Here is a 25,112-nt window from a genome sequence, read left to right on the forward strand (position 1 = left end):
TGTATTAAACTTCTAAGTCTGACATAGAGACTTCTGCTTGACTCTAGAGTAAATTTCTCCCCAAATGCCAAGAACTTTTGACCTTCAGAAGTCTCTCGGCTACAATTCTGTATAATACTGGAAACAATTTTTCAACTTTGTTTGAATTCTTCAGTTGTTAAGGAATTCACTATCAATCAAGGCAGTCTTCTCACTTTTATTTTTTAAGTTGTTTTTTTTTTTTTAACATGGACCATTTTTAAAGTCTTTATTGAATTTGCTACAATATCGCTTCTGTTTTTCATGCTTTGGTTTTTTGGCCAGAGGCATGTGGGATCACAGCTCCCTGACCAGGGATCAAACCTGCACGCCTGCTTTGGAAGGCAAAGTCTTAACCACTGGACTACCAGGGAAGTCTTAGTCCTCCCTACTTTTAGACAGCTTTTACTGACAGAAGATTATTTTTCGTATTGAAAGGAAATGTTTCATCTTCTACCCAGCAGCATGAAACTATACCCCATAATATTAAAAAGAAAATGCCTTGACCTTGTTAACTTATGCTACAGTAACAAATGGCATCTAGATTTCAATGGTTCACAACAGCAAATGTTGTTTTCTTGCTCATGTACCTGTCAGCTCCAGGGGAGCTCAGTCTCTGCTCTTTAATCTTCCTTGTTTCAGGGCATAGGCTGAAGGAGCATGCTTCATCTTGGTTGGGGCCAATGAGAAATTTTAATGGTGATTCTTAAGGCTTAGTCATGACAATCACCACTTTCACATTTAATTGGTCAAAGTAAGTCATGTGAGTCACTCAATTATCAGAGCAGATGAGAAGCCATGGTACTTACATGGAGAGGGTAGCCAGTATCTGGAAACTATAATACAATCAACTATATAGTCAAACCTGACCTTTCAGAAAATTTGAGCATGCTTATTGACTAGGTTCTGGCATCAATTCCAATGTTGGGAGTGGGGACTAGGTCCCCAACTCAACAAGCAATTCTCATGATACCATTTGGGTGTCCTATAACTCAACTCAATTCTGACACTATCTACCAGAAGATAGCACCAGATTCCACAGGTTAAGGGTTCATTTAGTTCTAGACTGACACCTCTTTGTCCAACTTCAGACCCCAGTAGCAAATCCTGGTTATTATTTGTGCCTCTGACAAACTGGCTATAAATCAGATGTACCCATCTAGACTCTCTCGTTGTGTTCAATTATTTTGCTAAAGCAACTCAACAGAACTTAGAGAAATATCCTACTTACTAGATTACTGGTTTATTACAAAAGGATGTTAACTCAGGAACAGTCAGATGGAAGAGACACACAGGGCAAAGTACTGGGAAAGGGCACGGAACTCCTGTGTCTTCTCCAGGTGTGACATTCTCCCCACGTCTCTGTGTGTTCACCACCCCTGGAGCTCTCTGAAACCAGTCATTTTGGATTTCAGGGAGGCTTTATTACATAGATACAGTTGATGAAATCACTGGTTGCTGGTGATTGATTCAGCCTCCATCTCTCTCCCTTCCCCAAGCTTGGGTGAGAGTGGGTTATGAAGGGTGACTGAAAGTTCCAATCCTCTGATCAAGAAGTTCTAACCTTCTAATTAATCAACCACACCTCCCCATCCCCCCACTCCCAACTACCTAGGTTACCTAAGGGCTTTCCACAAGTCACCATATTAACACAACAGAAGATACCTTTACTGTTCTTATCACAGGAAATTCCAAAGGTTTTTAGTAGCTCTGTGCCAGGAGATGGTGACCAAACACATATTTCTTATTATAAGTCAAATATCACAGTGAGGGTCATCTCTGTTGTAGCATAGATGTGCAGATTGTTGACTGATGACTAGTATTCCATTGTGCAGTATATAGACCATCTGTTCCTGGTCTTCCCCAGCTTCTTCAATTTCCCATTCTTTTTCTGTTCTTTTATGACATGGTTTTGAACATCTTGGGCTCTCCCCTTCCTGAATATATTCCAGTTAATATTAATAATGATGATGATAATGACTGGTGAATATAAACCTTAACCTAGGCTCCACTCTTTACCAGCATCATCTCTTTTAATCCTCACAAAGTCTTGGGGACAGGTATTATTGATACTCATTTACGAAAGTACAGATGGGGAAATCGAAGCTTGGAAAGTTTGACTCACTTAACCAAATTTACATAGCTGGTATGTCGCAGGGACTCTCCGACTATGAATCTCAGCTCTTAACCTCCAATGTACATGCTGCTTCCCTGTTCTCTTTACTCTCTAGATATATATGAGAAGCTGAGGAAGCGCTGACACCTCTCTAGTTTCAAGAACATATGCTGTGGGGCACAGATGTCCAAAGGTGACATAGCAATTCTATGATTCAACATTTGAAGCAAGAATAAGAGTATGTTGGCACATCTCTCAGAAGCACTGTGTCCTCCACACACCTGCAGGTCCATTTGCACATTTAATGTACATTATGAACCATCTGTGCATATTGGGTGCAATAATCAACAGAGTCATTTATGGACAAGCTCTGGATCACAGATGGAAAAAATATTTTACTTTCTATGTTAACTCTTTTTTTTTTTTTTTTTTTTAATAAATGACCACCTTGAGGGTTGTGTGGAGAAGTATCCTAAGGGGTTCTCAGGAAAGTGAAGCATAATCAATAAACAGTGTCTGCTAAAAAAAAATAAGGAAGCTGTGTTCGGCTTTGCAAGCATTTGTCATTTTTATACTAGAGAATACCACCTGTGAGATTCAGGGAATTAAAGCCTCTCAGAAAAATACTGAACTGACACTTAATTTCATAAAAAGAAAGGAGAAGGAATTCCCTGGTGGTCCAGTGGTTAAGACTTTTCCTTCCAATGCAGACAGTGTGGTTTTGATCCCTGGTTAGGGGAACTAAGATCCCACATGCCAAAAAATGAAAAGCAAAAACTAAACAAAAAAATATTTTTTTATTTTTTTAAAGGAGAAAACTGGTAGCACTTACCATTGAACATATACTTTATTTCACTTATTCCACACAACACAATGCAAATGCCTATTAATGTCCCTATTTTATAGGCAAGAAGATAAATGCTCAGAGATGCTAGCTGACTCCTCCTGAGATCCATAGCTAGTAAATGGCAGAAACAAGATACAGCTTTAGATCTGATGGATTTTTGATGCCGAACCACAGCATGGCGTCTCTAAAATGCCCTGTGCTACATAAATGGTCCCGCTAGCTAAACAAGCTGTCTTGACATGATATGGCCCAATTCCAGGACATCCAGCACCTTTCTGCTCCTGTCCTTCCTTCTTCTCACTGGTGGCAGACTCATCCCTCTCAGAACACAAATGGCTACAAAGCAAGACGCTCTGTGTTGGGCCATTTTGTGCCTCCTAAAGGTGGCAGGTTTGCATCACGACTTTACATAAATGCTTTTGGCACTGACAGCAGGAGACAGGCAGGAGTGTGGCTCTGCCATGCGACAAATATAGAGCTGCTGTCCTTAAAACTCTCACAAGAGACTAACCCTCAAGGGAGACGCCATGCAATAAATAATTTTTGCCATAACACATTCCTTGCCTTTGCATAAATTTAACACCCCGCTCTCTGTGCAATATGTGATCTTCCTGCTAACTCCCCATAGACAGAAATAGTTCTGGTAAGATGTGATAAAAGACAAGCAGCAGAAAGGAAGGGAGACACGACACATAGAGGAACTTGACTTTAGTGCCGGCTTTTCTACGAGGGATATCATTCTTTGTATCCTTCATTGAGAACAGTGTCCAGAGGACAACCACAACAGGGCAGATCACTGGTCTATGGGACCTTCCAAAGAATGAAAGGAACTGTATTTTGGGGACTCTGGGATGCTGGTTCCCTATTTCTTCTGGCAATGGGCTGCTAGTCTCTGCCTTCTTTTCTCCAACAATGGCCATGGACTACGTCCCTCATTATCCTGGCTTGTGTCAAAGGGTCTATTCCTGACCCCAATCAAATGGTTAAACTTGTTTTAGGTGGAGCTCTGTCATATGCAACTGGGAGACATGGACCAATATACCAAGGTTCCTTTCTGATGAGCTGTTGACTTGGATTTTGCTGTATCAAGAACCCAGAGGAAGGAGATAAGGTTATCTGAACATATATCAAGACATAAATAGCTGAATTTGGGGAGATGATAAACAAGGCAGAACTCAACCCTATCTCACAGTTCTCATCTCTCCAAACAAAGGCACCAATATGTGAGAATTTCTGTCAAACGTTGCACCTGCTTGGTATGGTCCATGCTTCTCTATGGTGACCAAATGGGGTTTAAACATTTTGTGAAGTTTATTACTGATGAGTTAGAGAGCATATTGCCTCCTACCACAATGCTGGTTGGCATCAGAGGTCGAGTTTCTTGGGGACTTCCCTAGTGGTCTAGTAGTTTGCTTCCCAGTGTGGGGGGTGTGGGTTTGATCTCTTGTCAGGGAGTTGGGATTCTACATTCCTTGGGGTCATAAACCAAAGCACAGAACAGAAACAACATTGTAACAAATTCAATAAAGACTTTAAAAATGGTCCACATTTAAAAAAAAAAACTCTCCTGGCTACTGCCTTTATTATCTCAATGATCCAAGAAAAGTCATAAATATTGAGTAGGAACACTAGTTATTGAGCCCTCCTGCATTCCTGTGTTCTGGGTCCCCACACTCACCATTTAAGTCCTGTCTAGGTCTAGGTCTTGTGTTCCAGTGACAGTTTTGGCTGCTGGGCTGGTGTAGCAGTCTAGGACTTTGTTTCCCCAGAAACTGAAACCGTGTCCTTGAATCCCCAGCTAGTCCTGGGGGACTGTTGTGTGTTGGCATTGCTGTGAGGTACTCATAGGCTGCCATAGTCATGAAAGTCAAGTCCCAGACTCAGTTACTAAACTGCTTGCTGGACATTTCCACTGATGGCACCTCTAGCTCAACAGGTCCAGAATTATTTGCACCAAATCTCTTCTCCCTAGTCTGTTCTTCTGCTAATGCCCTCAATATCAGTAGATGGGACAACTGTCTTTCCATTTGCCCAACTCAGAGATGCCAAGATCATTCTTGACTCTTTGCTTTCACATACCGCCATATACCATGGAGAAGGAAATGGCAACCCACTCCAGTATTCTTGCCTTGGAAATCCCATGGACAGAGGAGCCTGGTGGGCTACAATCCATGGGGTCGCAAAGAGTCAGACACGACTGAGCGACAAAGCATGCATGCACCTCTATATACAATCACTCTTTCCTATTGAGAGTATTCCTGATAATTTGTCAGGACAATCTGTTGGTCTCCAGCCCCATGTTTAGCATCTTGGCCCAAGTCACCAGCATCTTTTACCCTGACTATGGGTCTATTTGTTCCCATCCTTGCCCTGATTCAGTCCACTTTTCACACAGCAGCCAGAATAATTGTCTCAAACCACAATTCCACATGTAGTGTCAATCCCACACATCGTGTCCTCTGGTGGCTCTTCTCTGTCTCAGCACCTATTCATCTTCTGGGTATTAGATGAAATGCAACTTCCTTGGGTCAGTGTTCCCTGACTACTTTCATAGCATCCTATATTTAATCTTCACAATGTCTATCAAAATAATGTATCAATTATTGTGTTACTGTTTAATGAATATCTGCCTCCTCAGATGAATTAAGTTCTAGAGAAGATGGGTGCTATATCTAGTTTTCTTCTTGTTCCCCATATAGTTAATGCTCAATAAATATTTAATGAATAAATTTATGAATGAATATCACAGCTCATTCTAACAGTATTCAAGTGGAACCTAAATAGTCATCATTCTGGAATACTGCAAAGAGAAATTGGTTTTGAAGGTCGGATTAGACATTTCTTAAAACTCCTTCCAAGTAACCCTTTTTGATTTTTTCTTACAGTCTCATCATCCTGATTTTAAATACTAGTCATTATTCATAGAAAATACAAGAGGTAAGCTCACCATTTACTAAATTAACCTACCATAGGAGATACCATTAGTTGTTATATCACGTCACTAAGTCATCTTATTTCCATTCTATTTTCAGTCCCCTCTTCTGAATATGGGAGAGGGAATAACATTTATCATCATCTAAAAGAAATTAAACCTACCAACTCAATACATTAGGGGATTGTCTTAGATCTTACCAAAGAATTCACCAAAAATTTCCGTGAAAGAACAAGCTCTCTGAGGGCATTTAAAATTGAATTTGATTTACAAAATTTGATTTGCACATAACTATTCAGGAACACATTGATTGCTTAAAGTGAGGTACACCAGGACATAACTACCTTTAATCTCTTATAACAAAGGCAGCAATTAAAACTGCTTTTGCTAAGCAACTTTTGAAACAGAAGGTTCAATCTCTTTGCTACACCCCCTTACCCAGAAGACTCCCTCTCTCCCCACATGCTTTTCTCCTCCTAATTAAATGAGGCAACCATTCTGGATTCTTTGTAGAATGTAGTTTCTGACAGGATCACTCTCCTATCTTAGAGATACTGAAAAGTCCACGTTAGAGGCTTAATTTCATTTCTATTCCTCTTTGTTAATATAGCCCCTTCTTATTCTCACTTCTTGGAAGCATTGTTAGGGAGGGATCGATTTGTTGGTTATTAAGAAATGGTCAATTCCTATGGTATTTGATGTGATATTCCCCAACCACAGTGTCATTTTCATCCCCTGAAAAAGTTTGCCCTTTGTGTTGCGTGTCTGTTTGTTTGCTTTATTTAGCCCCTGGTGCGAAGTGCCTAATAAGAAATCCTGACGACAGTTCGCTCCATCTCCAGATTGAATTTCTTTATAGATCAGCCTCAGGAATTCATTTCCCAACCGGTTTTAATCAATACAGCTTGACTCAGCTTAAGTTTGGAGAAACTAACAAAAACGCACTGATTGGTACTGATTGGGTGTGTCAAAGCACCTTCTTCATAAAGGCTCTCTTTGATGGTGACCTGTCAAACTGATCCACAGCTTCTTAGTGGAGTCAGGGCCAGAGCTCTACCCAGGCCCCAAAGCTGTCATTGTGCTGTTTTGTTTGATTTTGTGAAGCTGGAGGCCAGAGAGGCTTTTGTAAAAACAGCATGGTGTGAGGGAAAGATGAGTGATGGTGTATCAGGTCACCCTCAGAACTTGCTGTTGAGCTTCACTGAGTGGCTGAAACATCCTGAGATTCCATTTCAGCATCTACAGAATAAGGTGACTGGAGCTATGCGTATATGAGGTCTCATTGAGCTCTGAAGTGCTAAGACTCTGTATGGAGATGGAAGGAACTGCTGGATCCCAATCGTCCATCCCACTTTTCAAGCACACGCTGAAATGACCACCATTTGGCTAAAGAGGTGGAAAATTGTCATTTCTAAATCATGGAAAAAATACTTGCCCTCTGCCAGCAGGATTCCAAACCCAGCTCTCACATTTTCTAGCTGTGGGGCCTTGGCTAAATCATATTATCTCTCTCATGCTGTTTCCTTATCTTTACAATGTAGACATGTAATAATGCCCTTTATCCATTTGGGGAATGTTGTGAGGGTCAAATGGGGTCACAGATGCAGGAAGCACTTTGGAAAATAAAGCAGAATGCAGAAAAGGAACTGTTAATCAGGTGGTCATTGCACTGCCAGAGCACAGAGCCTTGAACATCACCCTGGAGCTTCATAAATCTGGCTTTCTCCTGCTCCCTGCCCTCCCAGCTTCCCCACTGCAGTTGTAGTTCACGCTGGGCCAGAAATCATGGCTTGTTTGCAAGTTATTTGAGTGCAGAGACTCATCAGTGTGGGCAGTGACTCCATCCTTGGGGAGTGCTACAGGGATTCAGCCAACTAAGCTCAGCCAGCCTGTTCACCCCAGCAGGGCAAGAGTCCTAATACCCACTGGTCAACCAGCCAGTCAGCCATCAATGCTGTGGTTAACACACTGGGAGCACAGGGCTTATGATGCTCCATATACAGGATCAACAGTGAAGATGGGCTGACCCCATGCCTTTTTAGATTTATAGTGGCATTTGTAAACTATTTAGTGAAGTTATAAATGAGGCATGGTCATGCATTTTTTTCCCTAAAATCCTACTGATTTTTTTTTCTTAAGTAGAATACTTGTAAACCCTAGGACCAAGAAATATAATTAATTTCAGTCAGTATAAATTTTTAAATATCTGTAAGGTCCTGGATTTTTATTCTGAGCCAAGTTTTGTACTAATTACATTATATAAATGATCGAATTTATTCTTAAAAACATTTCTGTGAGGCATGTATTCACTTAGTAACATTTCTTGAATGAATGAATGCATGAATACAGTTAAATAATGAACATGTGTTGAGTGCACTGTGTTAGTTATTAGAGGTTCAGAAATAAGCAAAATAAATGGCATATCTGTTATCATTGAACTTACGGTCTAAGTATTATGAGCCTCATTTATAAATAAACAAACTGAAACACAAAAGATGAATTAACTTGCTCAAGGTCACACAGCAGCAACATCAAAAGACAGAAAGCAAGTCTGGCTCTGGTCACGATGGAGTAACTAGTACAAACTTACCTTCCTACTTCAAGCAATGATAAAAACTTAAATACATATATATATATTTAAAGCAATAGTTTTCAGGCATTAGATGTCAAGGAGCATAGTACTATGATCTTTAGTGAAAGAAAATCACACAAAATAAACCTCATGTTTGTTCTGATTCTGTGCTTTAAAAAACACTTTCCCAGCTTCAGCAGAGAGAGGTGGGATCTGCAAGGAGGGGAAGTTGAGACATATGTCTGGGGGGTTCCTACTGCTATGCACAATGTGAGACTCCACAAAGTCTAGCAGAGAGTAGCTGCTGTGGACCAGCACTGCAGAAAACATGGGGAACTTGTGGGTACGGGGATTTCAATCCAGCCAGAGTGGAGAGACAGACCTCCCTGAGCACCTCAAGGGTTTGGTTGAGATCTCATAAAGGCCAAGACTGAGGAGTAATGACCAAGTCCTAGAGACAGAATCAACCCCTAGGACACAGACAAAGTGAAAACAAACCAGCCATTAACAACGTAAACAAAAAAAAAACCAAGCCTGGAAAGTTGAGAAAATCTAACAGCAATTTAATAACTCCTCAAGCAGAATTTAACACTCTTTAAAAAAAGACAACATGATCCAGATTTCCTACAATGCATTTTTTAAAATATTCAGTCTATATTTAAAAATTGTTAAATATGTGAAGAAGTAGGGGAATTTGATCTATAATTTATAGAAAAATAAGTCAGTAGCTGATCCAGTCACTGGAAGTAGCAAATGAGGACTATAAAACAGTTATTATAAATACATTCAAAGATATAAAGGAAAAGATAGCTATAATAATTAAAAAGAGAAAAATGACTTGAATTCTAAAATTGAATATTATAATTATTTATGTATTTATGTAAAATTTATTTAATGACAATATATTAGAGATGGCAGAGGAAGAATCAATAAACTTGAGATAGATCAATAGAAGTAATACAATCTTAATAATTCAGGGGGAAACTTGAAAAAAGGGTAAGTGCCTCAATAGCAAGTGGGGTAATATAAACTGTCTAGTAATCATGTGATTGAAGTTCCCAAAGGAGAATATAGAGAGAATACATCAGAAAAAAATATTTCAAGAAATAATGGTCAAAATGTCTCAAATTTCATGAAAATATCAACCTACAGACCTCTAAAGCCCAGCAAACCTAAAGCAGGATAAATACAAAGAAACGCTGGAATGGAAGAGAACAACAGTACAGATCTTGATGTTAAAAAGATAATAGATCCCATGACTTAGACGACATGGATAAATTCCCTTACAACCATAGTTCAACAAAAGTTACATAAGATTTTTACAAATTGAAATTTTTATTCTAAAATGTATATAAAAATTCGAAGACCTAGAAAATAAAATATTATAAAACAAAACTTGGAAGTCTTAAACTATCTGATTTCTGATTTACTGTAAAACTATATCAGTCAGTACAGTGTAGTATTGGCCTAAGGATATAAAAATAGATCAACAGTACAGAATTAGATAATCCAGAGATAAATCTATACATTGGGACATTTGGGTCAATTAATTTTTAGAAAATGCATGCCAACAATTTAACAAAGAAAGAAAATTTTATGTGGCAAATGGGGGAAAAAAATCCAATACTTTACTCATCAAACACAAAAATTACTTCAAGATGAATCATGGACATATAATACTATTGACAAAGTCAATACTATTAATCTTCTTTGAGAAAAAGAAGAATGTATTCAAACTTCAGTATGGCTGAGATTTCTTAGAAAAAACACAAAAATAAACCCCAAAGAAAAGAAACTAATAAATTGGACTTTATAAAAATTAAAGATCTCTAGTCGTTAAACAAAAACAAGCCTGTTAAGAAAAGGAAAAGGCAAACCACCGACTGAGAGACATTATTCGCAGTACATATATCTGACAAAAGATGCTTGTCCATAATATAAAATAATCCTTGTAAATCAACAATTTTTTAAAAGTTATAAAAACAGACAAAAGGCTTGAACAGATAATTCACAAAAAATATGTATAAATGGGCAATGAGCTTGAGAAAAAGCTCAACATCCTTAGTCATCAAGTAAAAGCAAATTAAAACCATAATGAAATACCATTACAGATCTACTAGAATGGCTAAAATTTAAACAATAACACCAAATGTTGGCTAGGATGGAATGCCACCGGAACCCTCATATACTGCTGGTGGGTATGCAGTGATACAAATGCTTTGGAAAAATGGTTTGGCCATTTCTTAGAAAATTATATATCTCCCCTATGATTTAGCAAATTCATTCATAGGTATTTTACCCAAGATAAATGAAAACATATGTCTAAAGAAAAGACTTATCCAAAATATTTATAAGAGCTTAATTTAATAACCCTAATCTGGAAACAACCTATCGACAGGGTACAGTGTATTATAACATATTATATTAATATGTTAATTCAACAAAATATGTTTGGTCATGCAGTCATGTCCGACTCTTTGTAATCCCATGGACCGTAGCCCACAAGGCTGCTCTGTCCATGGAATTTTTCAGGCAGGAATACTGCAGCTGGTTGCCATTTCCTACTTCAGGGATCTTCCCTACCCAGGGATCGAATATTTGTCTCTTGTGTCTCCTGCTTTGGTAGGTGAATTCTTTACCATTGAGCCACGTGGGAAGCCCCCAACAAAATACTAGTTAGCAATAAAAGGTATAAAGTGTTATCCACAGCAGCATGAATGAATTTTAAGAATATTCTAGTGAGTGAAAGTCATATACAATGCAAACTGTAAAATTCATTTATTCAAGAAAGGCAAAAGTAAACTTTGGTGACTGAAATCAGAGCACTGGTTGTCTCTAGGGTGGTAAGGATTAAACTAGAAGGGTTATGGAGAACTTTCTAAGTTGATAGAAATGCTCCTCATTTTTATTGGCATTTTGGGGTACATCAAAGAACATTTGTCAAAACTCATTGAACTGGGCCTTCAAAAATCTGTTTATTTACTTGTGCATAATTTTTATATAGTTAAGATAATTCTGTCTGTCTGATTCCAGTGCCCATGTATTTTCCTGCTATACTATGCTGAATATCAGGCAAAACATTAACCACTAGAAATTGTACTAACCTGAAATGAGTCAGCACCGAGTGAAGCAAAGAGAATGGATTCCTCTAATAGAAGAGCGTGAAGAAGCTGTTTATAAACTGTAAAGGTAACAGAAATATTTATATTTATTTTTGAAGAACTATTATTATAAACTGTTAAAGCAGTACTATGCCACAGGGGTTTTGGAAAAAGTGGCCATTTGCATTATCTGTGACTGCATAAAAAATTACTATAAGACTTCTAAGTGGCTTAAAACAGCACAATTTATTCCCTCTCATTTTGCTGTGGGTCAGAATTTGGAAGTGACTTAGCTGGGAGATTCTAGCTTGAGACATCCCATGAGGTAATCAAGTCCTGGAGGGGGTGCAGTTATCTGAAGGCTGGAGGGTCCTCCTTCAAGTTTATTCCATGGTGGTTGACTGGCCTCAGATCCTCCCTGGCCCTTGGCAGGAGGCCTTAGCTCTTTGCCAAGTGGGCCTCTCCAGACTGCTGACAGTACATAGGATGCGGCAGTTGGTTTCCCCCAAAGCAAGTGGTCCTGTGATTGAATGGAAGTCCCTATGCCCTGGTGGCTCAGACAGTAAAGAGTCTGCCTGCAATGCAAGAGACCTGTGTTGGATCCCTGGGTTGGGAAGATCCCCTAGAGAAGGGAATGGCAACCCACTCCAGTATTCTTGACTGGAGAATTCCATGGACAGAGGAGCCTAGAGGGCTACAGTCCATGGGGTCGAAAGAGTCAGACAAGGCTGAGTGACTATCACTTTTCCCCTATGCCTCAGGCACACTGAGGCCAAACAACACCAAAATGTTGGAGTTTGGAGTAGAGAAAGGTTTACTGCAGGACCCTGCAAGGAGACAGGCGGCTCATGCCATAAAAACTGAACTCCTTAAAAGCTTTCAGCAAAACGTTATTATAGAAAAGGTGAGAGAGGCGTACGATTAGTTGTGGCAAATCTTGGTGTCAGATCCTTTGTTCTTGAGGTCAGGTCATGGACAAGTCAGAATGTTCCTGTAAATCTCCACTAAAACCTGTTATTCTCTGTTCTGACAAGAAAGGCAAGGTTCCAAGGCTTGAAATTTGCCCTCTGTGATCCAAGTCCTGGCTAAGAGGAGTGGATCCCTGCATCAACCCATCACCCCACGTGCTCACCCAGCACCCAGTCTGGGTCCTCCTGCCAGCGCCCAAGCTCAGCTGAGGAGGCACATATCAGCTTGCAGGGCCCACAGGGCGCCCCCCACCCCAGACCCTGCCCAGCTGTCATCACTTGGGGAGCCAGGCGCCCAGGACCCAGCCGACCCTTGGGCTTTTTATTTAAACTGGAGAGAATCGTTTGTGCAGGATCAACAGGAACACATGTTGTAGCAAATACCAATCAGGTTAATCTCCAGCTCACCACAACTGCTCTTCTTTGAGAATAGCCCCAACCACAGGGGCAGATCTAAATGACGTGCGATATCCTTGCACCTTTTCCTGACCACTGGCCACCTCCTAGGGATAGAGAACTCAGCTAAGCTGGACCAAGTTCTGAAACTTGGACAGGGAGACTGAAGCTGGTTGAAGCTCTTACCTTAAAGCAGTGTCCGTATGTTCCAGCTGCCGAGGACCACGACCCATGGAGACCACCACTGTCATTAGATCGCAGAGGTGGGGATGGGGGAGAAGTCTGCTGTTCCTTCAAGGGCTCTGGAGCGCTATGGGACACAGCCCCAGCCTGTCCCCAGGCCTCCAGCTCACCTGCCGGGCTGGAGGTCCCCCGGGCAGTAAGCTGTGATTGCATCTTATCACACTCTCTACCCCGAGGACCACTGCCAGGCTTACTGTTGGTGGAGCCTGGACTGATACAGTCTCGCGCCGAAGGTCTCGCGATAACAGTTGCACTAGCAGGTCTCAAGTTAATGGCTACCCGCTCGCCCCGCCCCTATTCCAGTGTAAGAGAAAGAGCCCAAGACTCAACTGGAAGCTGCGGTCCCCTCTTTGCCCTGGTGTTGCTTTGCAGTATGCTGTTGGTCATGCAGACCAGGCAAGCAAGGAAGACTCTGCCTGGTAAGCCCTGGGGGGCAGGCACCCCTGAGCGTCCCTTGGAGTCTGGCTACCTCAGTCACTTTTTCATCCCTGCTCCATGACTCTTTAGATGTGCAATTTGGAACACATTAATCTTTTAAAGCTCCCGTTTCTCAATCTAGGAAATGGAAAGGAATCATTGTATTTATCTCAAGGGGCTAAAGTTGGACTGTATCTTGTACTTACCTCAAGGGTCCTCAGAAGGAAACCTGAAGTAGAGTAAGTTTTTGTTATGTTATCTTAAAACACAAACACATTGGTACCTTCCTGTGGCGTGTCTAGTATTGTACTGGGGCGGGGCGGGGCAGCTCCGTCAAGGGTCTGCATGGTGATGGGCCCTGCAGCGGCGGTTCCCCTGGGTCATGGTGTGAGGGATCTGGTCCCTGGTTTGTGCAGCCTGAGGGCCAGCTGTGTCCTGGGCGACTGGCTCCCTTGATGACAACGGCTGGGCAGGGTCTGGAGACCTGGTCCTCAAGGTGCCGCCAGCTGAGGTTCGCCCCTGGGCCTGGGCACCGGCTGCAGGACACAGACTTGGTGCTGGACAAAAAGGCTCCAGTGCAGGGTGGCCAGTCTGAGCAGGGATGCTCACCATTCCCAGCCAGGGCCTGGACCTTGGAAGGTGCAAGTCAGTCCTTGGAACTTTGAACAAGATGAGGGGCAAGGATGTTGCTTTGCTGAGCGGATTTGTTAAATGTTAAAAGCTGCCAAGAGTCATGGAGAAAGAATTTGATTTCTCCCCTTCCCCTTCTTGTGTATTTCCCAAGGCTATGACCTTTAAGAGTATTATACCTTTAAATCAAATGTTGCAGAACAGAGACTATCATTTGCTTTGATGGAGGTTTACAGGCATATGTGACCTGACCTTGACCTGATCACGTGGACAGTTGCAAAAACAAAGGATGGGAGATCAAGAAGTTTGCAACAACTAATCAAGTCCCTTCCTCACCTTTCCTGTAAAAAGACTTTTCTGGAAGCCTTCAGGGAGTCGGGGTTTTAAGGCATGAGCTCCCTTTCTCTTTGCATGGCCCTGCAATGACACTTCCTCTGCTCCAGACTCTGATATTTTGGTATTAATTGGCCACAGTGTGCATTTGAGCACAAACACAGGGGTTTGCATTTGTAACTGTATCACTGTCCTGGCCAGGTAGCCTGCTTAAACTTTCTGCCACTGACTGTATATCTGGGTCAGCTTTGAAAAGTGGCACCTTCCTCTAATATGGATCCTTGAAGCTGGGTAAGTTCTGTAATCAACCTTTATCCAGTGGCTCCTCCCCATTCTCGCCTTATTCACCCCATGTCTTTGGTATCTTTTACCTGTTCTTCTCATTAGACTGTGAGCTCTCTTGAAGGAACCTTGTGCTTTAATCTTTGTATTTCCCAAAGCCACTGTTTGAACTTCATATTGATTTTTACATAGTCAGTGCTCAAATAGTATTCACTGGCTACATTTTACAAAGCTGACTATCCAGGAAGTGAAAGCTACTATCATAAGGTATATCAATCATTGTTCCCAAAACAGTGTATAGTAAGCCACCTCAAAACTCAAAGCCATACAACCACAAACGCTTAGTCTCTTGCTCATGGATCTGTAGGTCAAAGGATAATTGGCTGATCTTGACTGTGTTTGGTTGGGTGGTGTTGCTTCAGGTCTAGGCTTGGCTTCTTGCTGCAAGTCTCAGCTCAGTTCTGTGCCACCTGCGTTTATTCCAGCTGGGACCCAAGCTGACGGGCAGTGCCTACCCTGGGAATGGTCTTTTCAGGTAACAGTTGAAGCACAAGAGGGCAAATAGAATTTCGCAATGCATTTCAAGCCTTTCCTTGATTCATGTACCTCACTACCTCATTGGCAGAAGTGGGTCACATGACTAAGACCAACATCAAGGAGATGCAGAAGTAATACCTCTGCTTCCAGTGGGAAGAGCTTTAAAGTCACTTGGAAAGGGGCATGCAGAAACTGATGATAGTTGGGGCCAGTAATTCTACTAGAATGATCTCTAGTAGGGATCATTGCATTTCCAAGGCAAATCATTCAATATCACGGTAATCCAAGTCTATGCCCTGACCAGTAACGCTGAAGAAGCTGAACTTGAACGGTTCTATAAAGACCTACAAGATCTTTTAGAACTAACACCCCAAAAAGATGTCCTTTTCATTATAGGGGACTGGAATGCAAAAGTAGGAAGTCAGGAAACACATGGCATAACAGGCAGATTTGGCCTTGGAGTACAGAATGAAGCAGGGCAAAGGCTAATAGAGTTTTGCCAAGAGAACACACTGGTTATAGCAAACACCCTCTTCCAACAACACAAGAGAAGACTCTACACGTGGACATCACCAGATGGTCGACACCGAAATCAGATTGATTATATTCTTTGCAGCCAAAGATGGAGAAGCTCTATACAGTCAGCAAAAACAAGACCGGGAGCAGACTGTGGCTCAGATCATGAACTCCTTATTGCCAAATTCAAACTTAAATTAAAGAAAGTAGGGAAAACCACTAGACCATTCAGGTATGACCTAAATCAAATCCCTTATGATTATACAGTGGAAGTGAGAAATAGATTTAAGGGACTAGATCTGATAGACAGAATGCCTGATGAACTATGGACAGAGGTTCATGACATTGTAGAGGAGACAGGGATCAAGACCATCCCCATGGAAAAGAAATGCAAAAAAGCAAAATGGCTGTCTGAGGAGGCCTTACAGATAGCTGGGAAGAGAAGAGAAGCAAAAAGCAAAGGAGAAAAGGAAAGATATTCCCATATGAATGCAGAGTTCCAAAGAATAGCAAGGAGAGATAAGAAAGCCTTCCTCAGCAATCAATGCAAAGAAATAGAGGAAAACAATAGAATGGGAAAGACTAGAGATCTCTTCAAGAAAATTAGAGATACCAAGGGAACATTTCATGCAAAGATGGGCTCGATAAAGGACAGAAATGGTATGGGCCTAACAGAAGCAGAAGATAATAAGAAGAGGCGGCAAGAATACACAGAAGACCTGTACAAAAAAGATCTTCATGACCCAGATAATCACGATGGTGTGATCACTCACCTAGAGCCAGACATCCTGGAATGTGAAGTCAAGTGGGCCTTAGAAAGCATCACTACGAACAAAGCTAGTGGAGGTGATAGAATTCCAGTTGAGCTATTTCAAATCCTCAAAGATGATGCTGTGAAAGTGCTGCACTCAATATGCCAGCAAATCTAGAAAACTCAGCAGTGGCCACAGGACTGGAAAAGGTCAGTTTTCATTCCAACCCCAAAGAAAGGCAACGCCAAAGAATGCTCAAACTACTACACAATTGCACTCATCTCACACGCTAGTAAAGTAATGCTCAAAATTCTCCAAGCCAGGCTTCAACAATATGTGAATCGTGAACTTCCAGATGTTCAAGCTGGTTTTAGAAAAGGCAGAGGAACCAGAGATCAAATTGCCAACATCCGTTGGATCATCGAAAAAGCAAGAGAGTTCCAGAAAAACATCTATTTCTGCTTTATTGACTATTCCAAAGCATTTGACTGTGTGGATCACAACAAACTGTGGAAAATTCTGAAAGAGATGGGAATACCAGACCATCTGACCTGTCTCTTGAGAAACCTGTATGCAGGTCAGGAAACAACAGTTAGAACTGGACATGGAACAACAGACTGGTTCCAAATAGGAAAAGGAGTACATCAAGGCTGTATATTGTCACCCTGCTTATTTAACTTACATGCAGAGTACATCATGAGAAATGCTGGGCTGGAAGAAACACAAGCTGGAATCAAGATTGCCAGGAGAAATATCAATAACCTCAGATATGCAGATGACACCACCCTTATGGCAGAAAGTGAAGAAGAACTAAAGAGCCTCTTGATGAAAGTGAAAGAGGAGAGTGAAAAAGTTGGCTTAAAGCTCAACATTCAGAAAACTAAGATTATGGCATCTGGTTCCATCACTTCATGGGAAATAGATGGGGAAACAGTGTCAGACTTTATTTTTTTGGGCTCCAGAATCACTGCTGATGGTGATTGCAGCCACAAAATTGAAAGATGCTTACTCCTTGGAAGGAAGGTTATGACCAACCTAGATAGCATATTTAAAAGCAGAGACATTACTTTGCCAACAAAGGTCCATCTAGACAAGGCTATGGTTTTTCCAGTGCTCATGTATGGATGTGAGAGTTGGGTGGTGAAGATAGCTGAGCGCCGGAGAATTGATGCTTTTGAACTGTGGTGTTGGAGAAGACTCTTGAGAGTCCCTTGGACTGCAAGAAGATCCAACCAGTCCATCCTAAAGGAGATCAATCCTGGGTGTTCATTGGAAGGATTGATGTTGAAGCTGAAATGCCAATACTTTGGCCACCTCATGCGAAGAGTTGACTCACTGGAAAAGACCCTAATGTTGGGAAGGATTGGGGGCAGGAGGAGAAGGGGACGACAGAGGATGAGATGGTTGGATGGCATCACCGACTTGATGGACAGAGCATGAGATGGTTGGATGGCATCACCGACTTGATGGGCATGGATTTGGGTAAGCTCCAGGAGTTGGTGATGGACAGGGAGGCCTGACGTGCTGCGATTCATGGGGTTGCAAAGAGTCGGACACGACTGAGCGACTGAACTGAACTGAACTGAGCTGAAGTTGTCAGAGCTATCTAAGAACCAAGTAGGGCTGGGAACGGTGGACTCTTGGAGGAGTATCTGAGTATTGTTCTTTCACTTCTAGAATTGAGAAACACTTGAAATCTGCATCATAGTGATATGGGCTTTAGAGATCCTACCCTACTTTCTTCCACTGTGGCTTAGACGGTAAAGAATCTGCCTGTAATGCTGGAGTCCTGGGTTGAGAAGATTGCCTGGAGAAGGGAATGCAACCCACTCTGGTATTCTTGCCTGGAGAATCCAGTGGACGGGGGAGCCTTGTGGGCTATAGTCCATGGAATCACAAAGAGTCAGACACGACTGAATGACTAACACACACACATTTTCTTCCACAAGTCTTTCCATGTGAAAGTTGTTTTCTCTGAGTTCTTTTTCCTCAAACACAAAGTAGAGATAATAAAACCTACCCAAGTTGTTGTGAAAAATTAACATTAATTAACGTGTATGAAATTACTTGGCATTACAATGCACTCCATGTTTGTTTCCCCATCTGTCCTTCTAGAGTGGCGGGGGGTGGAAGGGTACTTTGATTTTTCCAGCAAGCTTCTGAGGCATCCACTCAGTCAGGGAAGGACTCAGCTTTCCTGAGTGAGAAAGAGGTAATGACAGAGAGTTTTTATATTCATCCACTTGTTGCTTTAAGATAGATGAGTGGTCAACTGTTGCCTATTTTGGTTTCTCAAACACCAAGTTATTGCCACAGAAACATAATTATAATGAGTAATTAAATGAAAATGTTTTCTCAAATCTTTTGAAATTGAAGTTCTAAATTTCTACCTTTTCACTCAGTTCATATAAGCATAACTCAGAAACTGTAACACATATCTTATTAATATTTTCTTCCAAATCAGTGAGCTATTTGCAGTCAGTTTATTTTTAAAAATGAAATAAATTGTCCCTAAATTTATTATGAACATGCAACTTCTACCCTTTTCCTGAAGAAATGGCATCTAGCCTACTGAAACAATCTGGAGTTTAACCTTATTTTGCTTTGCATCCCAGGAAATATCTGTGAGCAGATCGATATATGTTGAGAAGGGTCTTTCATCAACCTTACAATATATCTGGGCTCGCTTTGCTGAAGAATTCCACAGCGAAATCCTTGAAGATTTGCAAAGGCCTGTTGGTTTCCCTCTTCCTCACACTCTATACCACCAAACCAAAGTACATCCTATGCCCAAAATACATTTCAAATCCATCTGTGAAACCTGTTTATTAATGATGTGGGCTACAACTATATCCTCTCAAATGCCTCCCTGTGTCGGCTCCTATCCACCATCCCAATTACTTTTCACATAGCAACCACAGAGTTATTTTGAAAAGCTAGAATCACATCACCTCTCCCCCAGGAGAAGTGATCAAGTCTGTCTCTTGAAAGCCTTCCTGTGGCTTCTTGTTGCAATTATAACATGTCTTTGTTCTTAAAACACACATGTGTGTGTTTAGTCGCTCAGTTGTGCCCGACTCTTTGCGCTCCCATGGACTGTAGCCCACGGTGCTCCGCTGTCCATGGGATTTCCCGGGCAAGAATACCAGAGTGGGTTGCCATTTCCTCCTCCAGGAGATCTTCCTGACCCAGAGATCGAACCCAGGTCTCCTGCATTGCAGGTGGATTCTTCACTCTCTGAGCCACCAGGGAAGCCCTGGCTGCTTTATTAATAGGCCATCAAGGGTCTACTTGGAACTGTACAATCTTGCCTTTTTTATCTCTCACCATCTTCCCTACGTACTTAACCCTATTGTACTGAACTTTCTCCCAGCTCTTTAATATTCTAGCTCTTTTCTCCTCAGAATCTTTGCATGAATTTTTCCCACTGCCTGGAATACCCTTTCCTTTACTCCCCCATATCCAGTTTCTTCTTGTCTTTCATCTCAGCTTAAATGTCAACTCCACACAGTGGTCTTCCTTGATTCCCAACAGATCTCCTTATTATTTTCTGTTACCATCCCATTTTCTTCTTTCATAGTACTTACCCCAATTTGTTATTATAAATGTAATTGTATCTTGACATGTTTAACGTCTGACTCATCCTCTGGATGTAAGCCCTATAATAACAGGAGTAATATCTGTATTTTGTTCACCAAAGTATAGCAGGGCATTGTCCTGTGCCTAATCCTGCAAGATGCTCAATAATTACTTCTAAAGTGGATGAATGATTTTGAATGAATGAATGAATAAGAAGACGGAGCCATCAATATTTACCAAGAAATCTAAAATATTTCTGAAGCACCATCAGATATCGATCACTGGAACCTTGCCCATGGTAACTAAACAGTATCTTTTGGAGGAAAAAACATCAGCTTGGGTGTAAATAAGCTTGGGTACTGGTACAATTTCCCATGGGACTGCCTGAAAACTGACGAATCTTTCTGAACCACAGCTTGCTATAGGTAAAACGAAGGCCTACAACTGAACTGGGAATGTTTAACCAGGAAAGGGCTGTTACCATGGGCATTCATTTTATCTCATTTTTTAGTAGTGAGCTTCCGTCAAATTCTAAAATATTCTTGATTCCAAAAAAGTTAAGAAACATTGGATTAGGTTAATTCTAAAGTCCCATATGCCTCTGACAATCTGTGTTTCTATAGAAGGAAAATCAGTGTACTGGTCAAGATTAGACATGACTGCATATAATAGAGATTCCAAATAACAGCATCTCAAGCAAGACTGAGGTCTATTTTATCTCTCTTTCCTTTAGGTCTGGAGATGAGCATTCCAAGGTCAGTAAGGATTCCAAGCTGCCAGAGACTCCATTTGTAGTCTTGCTGCTCTGCCATCCTGCCATACTATGCCATGACCCATGTCTGAATGAATATTTGAATACATGGGTGGATGGATATTCCAGCCAGCAGGACTGAGGTAGGAGAACATCTCTTTTTTTTAAGGACAGAAGTGGAATTTTCACATAGCATGGGTCCTAACTTCCTGTTGGCTAATATGATTGAGAGAGAGGTTAAGAGATGCAGATTTCACTTTGGGTAGCCATGTGCTCAGTTAAAAACCAGAGGTTCTAATACTTTGGAGGGCTTCCAGGTGGTTCAGTGGAATCTTCTCGATTCTTCAGTAAAGAATCTGTCTGCTAATACAAGAGACCTGGATTCCCTGAGTCAGGAAGATCCCTGGAGAAGGAAATGACAATCCACTCCAGTATTCTTGCCTCGGAAATCCCCTGGATAGAGGAACCTGGTGGACTATAGTCCACAGGGTTGCAAAAGAGTCACACAACTTAGCAAGTAAACAACAATACTTTGGAGGATCAAGGCAATAAAGAATCTTTGCCAAAATCAGAGATTCTGCATAAGTCTTAAGTAAAGAGATGTGTTAAATGCCTACTATCACAACAGATAGACTAGGCAAAGGGAAATTAGGTGTGCAGATTGCCTGGCATAGTTCAGTTCACTTGCTCAGTCGTTTCCTACTCTATGCAACCCCATGGACTGCAGCACACCAAGCTTCCCTGTCCATCACAACTCCCAGGGCTTGCTTAAACTCATGTCCATCGAGTCAGTGATGCCATCCAACCGTCTCATCCTCTGTTGTCCCCTTCTCCTCCTGCCCTCAATCTTTCTCAGTATCAAGGTCTTTTATTTGCATCAGGTGGCCAAAGTATTGGGGCTTCAGCTTCAGTATCAGTCCTTCCAATGAATATTCAGGACAGATTTCTTTTAGGATTGACTGGTTTGATCTCCTTGCAGTTCAAGGGACTCTCAAGAGTCTTCTCCAACACCACAGTTCAAAAGCATCAGTTCTTCCACGCTCAGCTTTCTTTATGGTCCAACTCTCACATCCATATATGATTACTGGGAAAACAATAGCTTTGACTAGATGGGCCTTTGTTGGTAAAGTAATGTCTCTGCTTTTTAATATGCTGTATAGGTTGGTCATAGCTTTTCTTCCGAGGAACAAGCGTCTTTTAATTTCATGGCTGCAGTCACCAGCTGCAGTGATTTTGGAGCCAAGAAAATAAAGTCTGTCACTGTTTCCATTGTTTCTCCATCTATTTGCCATGAAGTGATGGGACCAGATGCCATGATCTTAGTTTTTTAATGTTGAGTTTTAAGCCAACTTTTTCACTCTCCTCTTTCACTTTCATCTCGAGGCTGTTTAGTTCCTCTTCACTTTCTGCCATAGGGTGGTGTCTTGATTCCAGCCAGTGCTTCATCCAGTCCAGCATTTTGCATGATGTACTCTGCATTTAAGTTAAATAAGCAGGATGACAATATACAGCCTTGACGTACTCCTTTTCCTATTTGGAACCAGTCTGTTTTTCCATGACCAGTTCTAACTGTTGCTTCTTGACCTGCATACAAGTTTCTCAGGGGTCAGGTAAGGTGGTCTGGTATTCCCATCTCTTTAAGAATTTTCCAGTTTGTTGGGATCCACACAGTCAAAGGCTTTAGCATAGTCAGTGAAGCAGAAGTAGATGTTTTTCTGGGATGCTCTTGCTTTTTCTATGATCCAATGGAAGTTGCAAATTTTTTTTAATTTATGTATTTTTTAATTGAAGGATAATTGCTTTATAGAATTTTGTTTCTGTCAAACATGAATCAACCATACGAAATTTGATCTCTGGTTCCTCTCCTTTTTCTAAGTCCAGCTTGAACATCTGAAAGTTCTTGGTTCACGTACTGTTGAAGCCTTGCTTGGAGAAATTTGAGCATTATTTTGCTAGTGTGTGAGATGATTACAATTGTGCAGTAGTTTGAACATTATGTGGCATTGCCTTTCTTTGAGACTGGAATGAAAACTGACCTTTTCCAGTCCTGTGGTCACTGCTGAGTTTTCCAAATTTGCTGGCATATTGAGTGCAGCACCTTCACAGCTGGATTTGAAATAGCGCAACTGGAATTCCATCACCTCCACTAGCTTTGTTTGTAGTGGTGCTTCCTAAGGCCCACTTGACTTCACATTCCAGGATGTCTGGCTCTAGGTGAGTGATCACACCACCATCGTTATCTGGGTCATGAAGATCTTTTTTGTATAGTTCTTCTGTGTATTCTTGCCACCTCTTCTTAATATCTTCTGCTTCTGTTATGTCAATACCATTTCTGTCCTTTAGTGTGCCCATCTTTGCATAAGTAACCAGATAATTTACATTTCATATGATTTCAGATTGCAAGAATACTATTCAAGCCCTTTTTGTCTGTGTATTTTCCATGGTGGTTTCGTCCTGAGTTTAACTTATTTACACACACAATGGATATTTACTGAGCACCTACATCTACTGCATGTGCAGACACTGTTTCAAACTCTATCTATAGAGTCCTTGGCCCCAGGGAGGACATAGTCTAGTGGGAAGGCAGACAACAGACCCTCCAACTGTGGCCTCATAATCAGTTTTTATAGGATACAGTGGAAGCAGAAAGACGAGGACCCTATTCAGCCTTTTTGGAAACTTTAGGTTCAAGAAGGGCCTTGTGCTCTGATTGAGTTGTGAATGTTGAACCATCCTTGCCTGCCTTGCATGGATCCCCTTTGATCATGGTGTACAACCCTTTAAAACAAAAAAAGAAGGGCCTTCTGTAGGAGGGACTTATACTGAGTTTTGAAGGATGAACAACAGGCACAGTGTCTGGCATGGAGAAAACAAAGTAGGTATTCACATCACCTCCGAAGGATGACTGGGAAGAAAGGAGGGAGGGAGGAAGGAGAAAGGGGAAGGATGGAAGGAGTAGGAAGACAAAATGTACCACATTGAGAAAAAAAAAATCACTAGAGGCTTTCCAATTATTGCTGCTGCTGCTGCTGCTGCTAAGTCGCTTCAGTCGTGTCCGACTCTGTGCGACCCCATAGACGGCAGTCCACCAGGCTCCCCCATCCTTGGGATTCTCCAGGCAAGAATACTGGAGTGGACTGCCATTTCCTTCTCCAGTGCGTGAAAGGGAAAAGTGAAAGTGAAGTCGCTCAGTCATGTCCAACTCTTAGCGACCCCGTGGGCTGTAGCGTACCAGGCTCCTCCGTCCATGGGATTTTCCAGGCAAGAGTACTGGAGTGGGGTGCCATTTCCTTCTCCGTTCCAATTATTGATCTGGTAACAATTAAAACTGATCTTAGGCTTAAAAATATAGACTGTATATAGTATTTTTGTTATTAAAAGTGGTGGCAATGTTCTATGGGGCTTCCCAGGTGGCGCTAGTGGTAAAGAACCCACCTGCTAATGCAGGAGAGATAAGAGATGTGGGTTCGATCCCTGAGTCGGGAAGATCCCCTTGGAGAAGGAAATGGCAACCCACTCCAGTATTCTTGTCTGGAGAATCCCATGGACAGAGAAGCCTGGCAGGGTCATCAGAGAAGTCCATAGTGTCACAAAGACTTGGACACGATTGAAGCAACTTAGCACACAATGTTCTGTGAAATAGGCAAGCTGTGTTTCTCTTTTCTTTCACCATTTTCATCCACACAGCCCATCATGCTAAGGGTCTTGCCCATTCTGGGTTTGTGTGCATGTCCATCTCCCCTCCAGAAGGTCAGCACCAGGGGCCAGAGGTCCTGTCTGTTTATCTCAGTAGACTCAGACTCTGGCAGTGTCTGATGCGGCAGCTCCAACAATTACTTGGCAAATGAGTGAATGAGCAAAGGCAGCCTGTTGAAGAGGGACAGATGCAGAGGAAGCATCCAGAACAACTGGAAGGCTGTAGAGAGCACAGAGCAGCCAGAGTTTCATCTCTGTCAGAGGCCAGTGTGCATAATGGGTGAAGGAAGAGGGCAGTCAGGTGAAAAGATACTTTGCAAATACTGTTTCCTCAGGCTTGCCGTTACTAGCTGCACACAGATCGTGGTCCAAGCCTTTCTTCTAGGTACCTACCACCCTCTGTAGCCATACACTGGAGTAGTAGCA

General features: G+C 41.7%; 2 long non-coding RNA genes across 3 annotated transcripts in view; one reads left to right on the forward strand and one right to left on the reverse strand.

The window, feature by feature from the left end:
- The window catches only part of LOC145511191 (uncharacterized), a 57,156-nt gene extending 43,780 nt beyond the window's left edge, over window positions 1-13,376 (reverse strand). For both annotated transcript variants that reach the window (XR_014057618.1, XR_014057617.1), the window contains exons 1-2: window positions 13,137-13,376; window positions 11,590-11,666 (exon numbers count right to left, since the gene is read on the reverse strand). This is a non-coding gene — a long non-coding RNA (uncharacterized LOC145511191). The remainder of the gene's footprint in view (window positions 1-11,589; window positions 11,667-13,136) is intronic.
- A 67-nt stretch (window positions 13,377-13,443) lies between these two features.
- On the forward strand, window positions 13,444-23,959 carry LOC145511195 (uncharacterized). The gene is made up of 2 exons (XR_014057622.1): window positions 13,444-13,612; window positions 20,973-23,959. It is a non-coding gene; the product is annotated as an uncharacterized LOC145511195 (long non-coding RNA).
- Window positions 23,960-25,112: the final 1,153 nt, after the last annotated feature.

The sequence above is a fragment of the Giraffa tippelskirchi genome, chromosome 6 (genome assembly GCF_054371585.1).
Source record: "Giraffa tippelskirchi isolate mGirTip1 chromosome 6, T2T-mGirTip1v1.2.pri, whole genome shotgun sequence".
Classification (NCBI taxonomy): Eukaryota; Metazoa; Chordata; class Mammalia; order Artiodactyla; family Giraffidae; genus Giraffa; species Giraffa tippelskirchi.